At 40.3% G+C, this 10,172-nt stretch overlaps 1 protein-coding gene across 5 annotated transcripts in view; it reads left to right on the top strand.

The window, feature by feature from the left end:
* Positions 1-7,760: 7,760 nt before the first annotated feature.
* Positions 7,761-10,172, top strand: part of BAZ2B (bromodomain adjacent to zinc finger domain 2B) — a 127,125-nt gene continuing 124,713 nt past the window's right edge. For 2 of the 5 annotated variants that reach the window (XM_057415627.1, XM_057415629.1), the window contains exons 1-2: positions 7,761-7,902; positions 9,691-9,758. The gene's annotated coding sequence lies outside the window, so the exon portion shown is untranslated. The remainder of the gene's footprint in view (positions 7,903-9,690; positions 9,759-10,172) is intronic. The other 3 variants (XM_057415630.1, XM_057415632.1, XM_057415633.1) reach the window with 2 other exon arrangements.

Here is a 10,172-nt window from a genome sequence, read left to right as displayed (position 1 = left end):
GGGTCCTGTTTCCTTACATCACCAACTACATGAAACCCCTGTTGTTTTATGTGATCTTAGAGCAGGCCTTGTTTGGATATGCAAGAGTGTAAGGGAAGAGGTGGACACTGGAAAACCGCCTTGGGGCTTCAGGAGTAATGAAGGTACTGAGATGCTCCTTGGCTTGATGCTTCACCTTGTACTGGTGTAGGACTGTGAAACTCAAGTTGGCTTTAGTTTGTGTGCTGTCTTCAAGAACTAGAAATCAAAAACATGGCTGAATGACTATTAATATGGTAAAATCAGAGAAAACGTGCAGTGTCTAGCATTTAACTCTATAGGGATTCCACTATTTGCTCTAACTTCTTTCTTTAATAGCTGTTAAAAGCTTTTGATAAACTGCTGAAGTACCACAGAAAAGGAGATTAAAATTAGTATATATAGGTTATTAAAAATGCTGGGGAAAGGTTATTTTTAACTCTTGCATTTCATGAATGTATGCAATCTTTTATATTATCTGTTATGCATCTGTATTTATATTTGCTGAGTAAGATTTAATGTTAAAATTCAAGACTAGACACTTGGAATGTTTTGGATTTGGGTTGTTTTTTTTTTAGAATTTCTCTGTTTATGTTAAAAAAATAATGGCATGACAAGCATCAAAGGAATCTCTACTGATTTCCTTCATCAAAATGTGACCAGAAAAATAATATTTAGAAGCTAAACTTTGGACTGACATGCTTAATTTGAGAACAGTATCTATTTGAGTCATAAAAAGTTCAAACATTATACACTTTTCCCACTTATAAGAATTCTTATGTGTTTTCACAGAACCACAAATCAGTTGGTTTACTATGCCAGCAAGTGCTTCAGGCAAGGTTTTGTCGTAGAGCTTTGCCAAAAGCTCTCTGTAGGGGATAGTAATGAATTTATGCCATTTTTACTTACAACAAAGGAAGACAGTATAATCTGGAGGGGGAAGAAGAAGGGAAAAGGTAGCAGGAAAGCCAAGACTGTAAAAATTTTGAGTCATCAGTATGTGTAGGTCAGCTTTCTCCTTTTCTTGTTACAGTAAGTAGCTTTTTGTTACAATTGTTTGCCTAAGATACCCCCAAACGTATAACAATAAACCTAGGGTGTTTTGAATTTTCACTAGTAAGGAAAAGGCCCTTTCCACGCTTGCTTTCATATCAAGAAATGCTAGTTATCTGATGTACAAAACAGCATAAAATTTCCTTACTTCATGTTTCCATCCTTTCAGAAGCACTTTTGAAAAACATTCAAGTTCTGACAGCTGCAATAGTAATTTCTAGATCTGCAGTGCAGAACTCTGCCATCCTGAAAGAAGCCAGATCAGTATTTGGGTTATGTTGTGCCATGCATGGTGATGATATTCTGAGGGTTCCAAGTGAGTGTCAGGAGTTGAGAAATCAAACTGATGATGCACAAAATGTGCTCAGATTAAGAAATAGTGGATTAGCAAGAGTTCCTGAAGGCTTGGAGATAGGATAAACATTAAAGAAAAAAAAAAGGCAATAGTATTGCATTCAGAAAGAATACTTCTCAACTCTTCTACAAACTGTATAAACCAAATTCCCAGAAAACAGTTTACCAACATGAACAGCTAACCTTAGTACAAAACTCTTCCTAAGAAGTTTTTGCCTAGTGTTTGGAAGGTGGAACTTTGTAAGACTCAGAATCCCAAGCTTATAATTTCAGCTGTCAGTTCTGTCCACCTCAATCATTATCTGTAAAAAGGACACTATCATTAGCATTTTTCAAATTTAAGGGTTACTGTTTGTGAAGCAATGAAGAAAGAGCAAGTAAACGTAACAGAGATCACATTTACCTTTGAATCTAGCTGCCATCTAAGAACAGAACTTACGATATAGGGGAAAAATGAAATACACTAATTGGTTGATTCTGTTATGCTAATGACATTCTTTAGACTAGTATTAGACAGTATAGTCTGTATTTCTTTCATTTAATGGTATTGTTGGAAAAGCCATTATCCCAATGGCTCAAGAAACGAGTCAGAGCACTTTGATATGTTGTGTACTTTGTCTTAAATGACCTCACCAGTTATTGTGTCGGCCATATTTAATCAAATCAATAAAGCTATCTGCGATGATACAGTATCAGAGTAAGTTAAATAATTTTCTGGGAAAAAGTAGTTAATAGTTACTTCTGTAAGTGGAAGTTACTGGGGGTTAATTTGATCAAACATACATGTGTATGTTGGATGAACGTTATTTTAGGATGTTGTTTTTTTTCTTTATGAACATGGTTTTGTAAATTCATGCAACTTTTCCTCCAGGTTAGCATTCTTTCAGTTATTCTGTTTTACATATTTTCTATCTTACAGATGCATCATAAGTTCTTAAAAGATAAAAGTGTGTTTATAATGTCTTTAGCAACATTATTTATCAACACAAGAAGGGTAGACTAAGAGAAAAGCTAGAAACCTAAGTATCTGAACTGCATGAGCAAGTTTGAGCCTTAGAACTAAAGGTTTTGCAGGCACCAGAGATTTTGCTGAACTTTCTGTAAGAGTTCTTAATCTTTGTGACCTGGACAGACTCCAAGCTGGCTAATTACATAAGGTTATTTCCTGCATAGTTATAGTTTAATAAGAGATGCCATCACTTCCTGTCCTAAACTATTGTGTAGTCTTGTCTGCTGTGTAACAGCTGTTGTACTCCACCCCAAAAGAGCTTCTTTTCACTTGTGGGCGTAATTACTACAGATCCACACCAAATTCTGAAGTGGGCTGTTTTGAAACCTTGCCGTTAAAAAAGCAACAGGCAGGGAAAAACCCTAAGACACTACATCCTTTGATCAGAGAAAAGTCAGCTTTAATTTTGGTCTAGAAAAAGGCATAAAGAAAATAAAGCAAAATATTTTATAAGGTATTTTGTAGATTTATACATGGAAGGGGAAATGCCAAATATGTCTAAGTAGCTAAAAGCGTCTGATTTTTGGAAGAAGATAAAAATGAACTGGACTTGCAAGGTAGTATTTCCCTGTCTTATTTCTTATTAGAGACTTAAAAAAATATAGAAAAAAACCATCCTAATTTTGTCTCTTTCACAGTGAGATGTGCGGTAAGAGGAGTGCACTTTCTAGGAAGTGTATTTGTAAGCTGTCTGTAACATAGGCTGATGCAGAAGGTCTTTAGTGAAGATTTTTAGGCTTTGATAGTATGTGTGAAGTTGCAGCCTAGATTCTTTCCCATCCTTTGGAAGTTCTTATTTTGGCCCTTGTTCAGATCATCTTACTTCGAATCTGTATTTTCTGCAAAGAGCTAGAGTTGCTCTTCTGGGGTTTCATTTGGCTCAGCACCTTTACAAAGCTTTGGAAGAAAAGCTACCTACATACTGATTTTCAGCAATTAGACAGCATTTCTTAATGGAAGCAACTTAGTGGTACACACATCAATCTAGCTGTTACATTTGTTTTATATTGCTTATAAACTCGTGCTTTTAAAGATTGCTTATCCTTTTGTACTTTTAACATCTTTCATTATAGTGGAAGTAGATCCTTGTTTCACCACTCTAGGGTGACATAATAAAACCAGGGGTGTAACAGCATAAAGCCAGGAGTACTTAGACATGTTAACTTGTATAAATAGCCATCAGAGTGGTAGCATTAGGGATTTAGGGACTGTAGTGATAGGACAAGGGGTAATGGGTTCAAACTTAAACAGGGGAAGTTTAGGTTAGATATAAGGTAGAAGTTCTTTACTGTGAGGGTGGTGATTCACTGGAATGGGTTGCCCAAGGAAGCTGTGAATGCTCCATCCCTGGCGGTGTTCAAGGCCAGGTTGGACAGAGCCTTGGGTGAGATGGTTTAGTGTGAGGCATTCCTGTCCATGGCAGGGGAGTTGGAACCTGATGATCTTAAGGTTGTTTCCAACCCTAACTATTCTATAATCCTATGATTCTATAGCCTCTGCAATGCCAACAGGTATCTGTGAAGAGAATAAGTCTCCTAAACACAGAGTAAATTCAGCAAAAAGACTATGCTTTTAACTGGTTTACACTGTTACTGCTTTTGAATGTAATGATTTAAAATATAGATTGCACATTAAAATTGAATTATATATCAATTTTTAACAAAAATTGGGCCTTTTTTTTTTTTTTTTTTTTTTACTAATAGCATCTTTAATGCTACTTGTTTCTAACCTTGATCAGAGGACTGACTAGCGCTACTAACCTTGCAAAGCCTGGTATTTTTTCTTTGATGGTAATGTTCCTCTGGTCCTTACTGTGTGTCAAATCTGTCTTAATATATTTAATTAGAAGAAAATACATGCTTTGCAAACACTATTCTAGGACACTATAACTGAAGTGTATAGTACGGTTTCTAGCCTCTAGTGAATACTGCAACCTTTTAAAACACTGTGAAAGACTGGAAAAGAAGGTCTGTCTGGAATAGACCATGTCACAAGATCAGAGTCTGGAAATGTTTATGTGAGTTTTAACTTTACTCACTGACCTTAGAGCGTAACCCCACAAACAGCTGAATTGCTACAAATGAAGGGTTGTAAACCTCTGCTGTTGACCTGTGAGTAGGGGTGGGGAAGAGACGAACCTCTTAAAATGGCTTTGCCTTTGGGGAGATCATTACAGTGAACTCCACCTACATAGTCCCATAGGAATTTTGGGCTTGACGTTCTAGGCAAGTGACATCACTATGATTATTCAAATGTGAAGGTTACAGGTCTATAAATACAGAGCTTATCTGGTTTTATTTCTGTTTTCTCCCAATTTGGCAATTAAGTTTATAAATGCATTGGTGGGTGCACCTAGTTGAAGAAGTATTAATGATAGGGTCAATAAGCATAGCAGAAAAGACAAAAAGAACTACAAAACAATACTCTGACATGGTATATATTTTTTTTTCTGGCACTTACACTGGATAAGAATGCTGTTAACTGTAGAAAAGGTTAACTGTGTTTGGGATTAATGAATCACACAAAGAAAGCAAAAGAAACAAGACCCCTGTTTTTGTAGTACACATACTGCAGTCTGAATTAGCATTTTTAAAAATTGAGAATTACAGATTTAATATTGCCTAGAGGAGAACAGCCAAATTTGAAAGCTAGGAATCCTTCCGATGTAATAGTTAATCACTTTAAATGCATCAGTAGCACCCACTAACAATAGCTTCTGTTGAATAAGCATATTAAAATGAAGGAATTCTTAATACAATTTCAAAACCTTAGTAAGTTTTACAGTAGTAGAACTGATTTGTTTGGGGCCAATAGAAAAACACTAACTTTTAAAGCATATTTTGGTGTAGACTAAAAAGTACAATGTAGTTACATAAAACTATTTCAAATGGTTGACTGAAGGCAATGAGAAAGATGTTCATATTTTGATGACAAGTATACCTCAGTGGTTTAAATTTAGATACAGAACTTTGTGAGGAAAAGTATGTGTTGGGGCTTGTAGTTTTGTATTCAAGTTCATCAAATTTTGTCCTGCTGAATGCTACAGAAAATAAAGATTACTTAACATTGTCCAAACATACACACGTCTTTATTTTTCACAAGGTACTATGGTTTGGCTTATTAACAGCAAGAAATATATTCAGAATGGTTATTTAGAGTAGTTGTAATAATAATAGGTACTAGAATTTATTTTAAATGTTACAAGCAGAGATATTTTAAATGTTACAAGCAGCAATATATATATAAGAGCTAGTAAATTTGACAGTGAATTATCTAAATCTATTGTTTGTTTCCCCTTATAAAATGCTGTTATCTCCTGAGTGACAATACTGTTTTCTTGGAAAATGCATGAGTTTTTGATGCATAACATTCTGAGCAAAACATCTTTTTATTGCATCCATACTTGTTCTTATCCCACACTTTTTTCAAGGCCATTATTAGTAAATTTTGAGGTTAGAGAGGTACTGACCCAATCAAACATGTACAGAGCTTGGCCTCTGAGTTAATTAAATATGGGTTAATAACATAAGGAAATCATTGTCCTTATTACAGTTATTAGGTAGTTAGTCAAATTATAGCTTCAAAGGAATGCGGAGCATGGAGAACTCAGGACTAAATTATGCTTTTGAATCTTAGGCCAGCTTTTACTGTTGAGACAGTTTTCTGCTAAAAGAAATTGTGTGTCATTGAAATTAAATGCCTTTCTGGGGATGGAAGGTTCCATTTTTTAATGAAATTACTGAGTGTGGTGTAGTGAAATGATTAAAATCAGTATTCCGGGAATGTGGCGGACAAAAAAATCAATAAATGCTAGCAAACCTTTACTGCTGGATATGAATCCTGGGAATGAAATAAACTAGTGCTAAAATAATAATTAAAAACATATCGGCACATTAATGTATTTAGCATGAGTCTCTTGAGAGATCATCTTCACTAATTTTTAGCATACATTTTACTGTGTAATGAGAAGCTTTCTTTTTCTCATATCCGTATTAGGCAGCATTTTTGCCCTTCCCCCCATGTTCCTGCACTGCAATCATTGTGCTTGCACTTATTATGTTACAAATGACCGAGGTAAGGCTGACATTCTCATTGCATGCAAAAAGAGCTAGTCTGCCAAGGGTGTTTTTTTTTTCTTTTTTTTTTTTTTTTTCCTAATGAAGCAGCTTTGTGAAATCTCCCCATGTGTTAATACTAATGAAGATCCTCCAGCACAATTAAAATCACAGCCAGTGGCTGAAGAGGAAACAAAAAACAATGGCATCTTTCTACATATGCATATTCCTTTATGCTGAGATCAGCTTTATTTAGAAATAATGTTGATTTAAAAAATGCTTATATGTAACCTTTAACAAGCTGCACATATTCTTGAATTCTACAAGTATGATTTTTACTAGATCACACTGAAATCATGTGGATTTTCTTCACTGTGCAGTGGTATAACTTTATAGGGTTAGGGTTTATAGGGAGTAATCGTTTGTCTCTTGAAGCGTACTTTAACCCTGACTGAGTCTGAGGCTATGCCAAAGAGAGAGAGAAAAAAAGGGAGGATACCATGCACGTAGTCTGAAGGGTTGCTGTAGAGAAGCACAGCTTTGTTTTTCCAAATAACCTGTCTACATTATTTCAGGAAAGACGAGAATGTGGTTATTTAAAAGATTAACTGTATTGAAAAAAAATATTGTGTCAATAGTTGGTGAAATTAAATACTTCCTCATAACTTGCACTTAATTCCCCCACCCTTGTTGCCCCTTTTACTTAGATGTAATTTATCTAGTTCTTCAAAAGTTGAACGTTGCTTCCACTGGGAATTTCTGGTTTGCTGGGCTTCTTTCAAATGTCTGCTTTTTTTTTGGAAATGGTTCGCCTTTTCTTTCTTTCTATCTATTTTTTCCTATTAGATGGATATCGTTTGCATCACAGACTCTTCGTTGCTATATTACAATTTATTATTTTACTTGAATTTAATCTGCAGTCCAAGAACTAGATACTTAAGATGGGCAACTGCCTTCTCTCCCGCCACGGTTAGAAACGGCCAAACGCAAATCTACACCCCTGTCGCTGTTTGTCAGACCGGGGCCGCTCGCAACTTTCCCGGACGCGGAACGACTGCGCAGAGCGAACGAGGGTTGTGCCCGCTGCGCCACCCGCCCCGGCCCTTCCCGAGCCCACGGGCCATTTGTCACCGGGGCTGGAGCGAGACGAACGACTCCCGCTCCCGTTCACACGAACGTGCGCTGCCGGGCTGGCTGACGTCACTCGAGCTGCCGAAACCGAGCAAACCAGAGGAGCGGAGCCATAGGCTCGGCTCGGCCGGCGCGGAGCACCGAGCGCCGCCGCTGCCCCCGCCCCCTCCGCGAGCTGCGTCGGAGCCTGTCGAGCGGCGGGGAGGGCCGGCCGCCGGCACGCACACCCACCCCGCCCGCCGCCACCTGAGCCGTGGGCAGCGCTCTCGCTGAGCCGCGGAGGTGAGTTAAACCGCTCCTCTCGAGCCGCGCGGACAGAGCTGGAAGGGGGCCGGTGGGGGGGGTAGTTTTTCCTCTGGAAGAGCGCCTGAAACGTTCCGGCGTTGTGCCGCGCTGAGCTCGTGCCCGGGTTTCCCAGTGGAGCCTGTGTCTGCGGCGCTGACCGTTTCCCCGCCGGTGCGTGTCGCCCCTTTGTTGTGGCGGGCCGGCCGCGTCCCTCGGCGCGAGCGCTGGCCGTGCGGTGGGGCCCTGCCCGGGTAGGAGGCGGAGGGGCCGCGGGGAAGCGACTCCTGGGGAAGCGGACGGGGCCGGGGTGTCTGCAGACGGGACGGCGCGGGTCCCAAGCGGTATTAAACTTTACTCATGGCCGCAAGCCCGTCCCTTGGCCGGGCGGCGCCGGTCACGTCTCTGCCGGCGGCCGCCCGCAGCCTTTTGGGCGGCTCTTTTGTGTGGCGTGGCGCGGTGCGGTGTGCTCCGCGCCGGCCCTCCCGCCCGGCTTGTCCCCCGCCTGCACACCCCGCTGTCCTCTCGCTCCGCCGCCGAGCTGCCGCCTTCCCCTCGTCCGGCGCCAGCCGGGGCTGTCAGGGCGGCCGGTCTCGCCAGCCGGCAGTGCGCGGGCGCGGAGCGGCGTTCGGCGGGGCTGCGCGGAGTGGGTGCCGGCTACTGACGGGCGTCTCCTGGATCCGCGGCCCCGAGCGCGGGCGCGCAGGAGCGCGTCGCTCCGCGGTGTGGGGCGGGCCGGGAGCGGGGCCCTCTGCCTTCATCTTTTGTGCTTCCTTGTGATGAGGAACAAGCAGCTGCGGCCCTGGGCCGAGTTGTGGAAATTTATCCCTTTGTGTATATTACAATATCCTCCATTTTTCTGCCCTCTAAACAACGAGCCTTTCGCCATCTTGGGCAAATTTTTATTCCGAAGTCTGTCCGTCTTGGTTTAGGAGGGGATGAGTGGAAATCCTGAAAGTCGTTTTGGATAAGACTCAAAAGTTTAGGAAATGTTACAGGGACAGACAGTGACGTCATGTAAAGTTTAAGGGGAATTTTTCCAAGAGTGTGTGCTTTCCCCTGGAATTCCTGATCTAACGCGTTGTAAAACCGTGCTTTAAAAGAGAAGGGTTCCTAGCTGAGACTGCACGTTCAGGGAACATTGAGAATATGCTTATCTGGGGTCTGGTCTTGTAACAGGTAGGGAAATAATCGTGCTTTTGGATTATTCTACACCTCCACCGGCAGCAATTTTTTTTTCCATTCCCCCCCCCCCCCCCCGGCCCTCAGCATTTACTGCGTAATGCTTGCTTAACTGTTTGGCCGTTTAAAACAACATGCCAAAGTCCTTAGGTTAAATAAGGAATCATCTGGAGATTCGCATTATTTTTGTTTACAGAAAGTAGTAATCTGATGTGAAGTGTACATGAAACACTAGGTACAGAATCTTCCCTGAGGAATAAACAGTTTCTGTTTGGAATGAGGAACATGGAAATACACAGTTGTTCCATTTTTGAATGACAGGCTTGGGGGACGTATTTGGAAGCAACAGATTTATTAAGCAATACTGTTAAAAGGTTCCGCTTGGAAAGTACCTGTTTGTGTCTTACATGTAGTTCGGGTTATGTTCCAGATACTATAATGTGGGTGGCAAAACCCAGTTACTATGCTAAACTCGTTAAAAAAAAAAAAAAGTCTTCACCTATAGCTATAAGCTCGGTGTCAGCTGCTGTGAAAAGGAAACAATAAAAGGTTCTGTTCTGTTAATTTACTTCTCAATTGCACTTTTTTTTTTTTTTAATCTCATAGAAGTTTTTCTGTTCACATGATACGACTTAGGGAAACACGGGGTACTTGATAAGGAACAACTATTGTAGGTAAGGTTCTGTTTTTCCATTCTTTTTTCCTGTACTCATCTTACTTGCTGCATATTTACAGTCACACTGATGAGAACATGAAACTGCCTGTATTTAATTAGCATTTTCTTTGTCTTCAGGGTTGGGAAAAACTTTGACAACAGTTAACACAGAAAGTAATAGGAATAGCTGTTAGTACATCAAGACTTTTTGCTATCCAAGTCAGTACCGAATGAGATATCTAAAGCGTCCTTAAGGTTATGTTGGAACAAATGTCAGATACTTACCTCGAAGGGTGGTGTTGTTGTGTGGTTGTTTTTTTTTTGCTTTGTTTGTGTATTTGTTTTCCCCTAAATGCATCAGAAAGTGTGGTTGAATTATTTGCTAGCTACTGAATATGAGGTAGATGAAAATGTTTAAATAGTTGAAAACACA

This window comes from Pezoporus wallicus, unplaced genomic scaffold (assembly GCF_028554395.1).
Source record: "Pezoporus wallicus isolate ANWC-B61680 ecotype Strahan unplaced genomic scaffold, APGP_CSIRO_Pwel_v1 contig_736, whole genome shotgun sequence".
NCBI lineage: Eukaryota > Metazoa > Chordata > Aves > Psittaciformes > Psittacidae > Pezoporus > Pezoporus wallicus.
The sequence above is the reverse complement of the archived record's forward strand: the minus strand, read 5'-3'. Positions and strand labels throughout refer to the sequence as shown.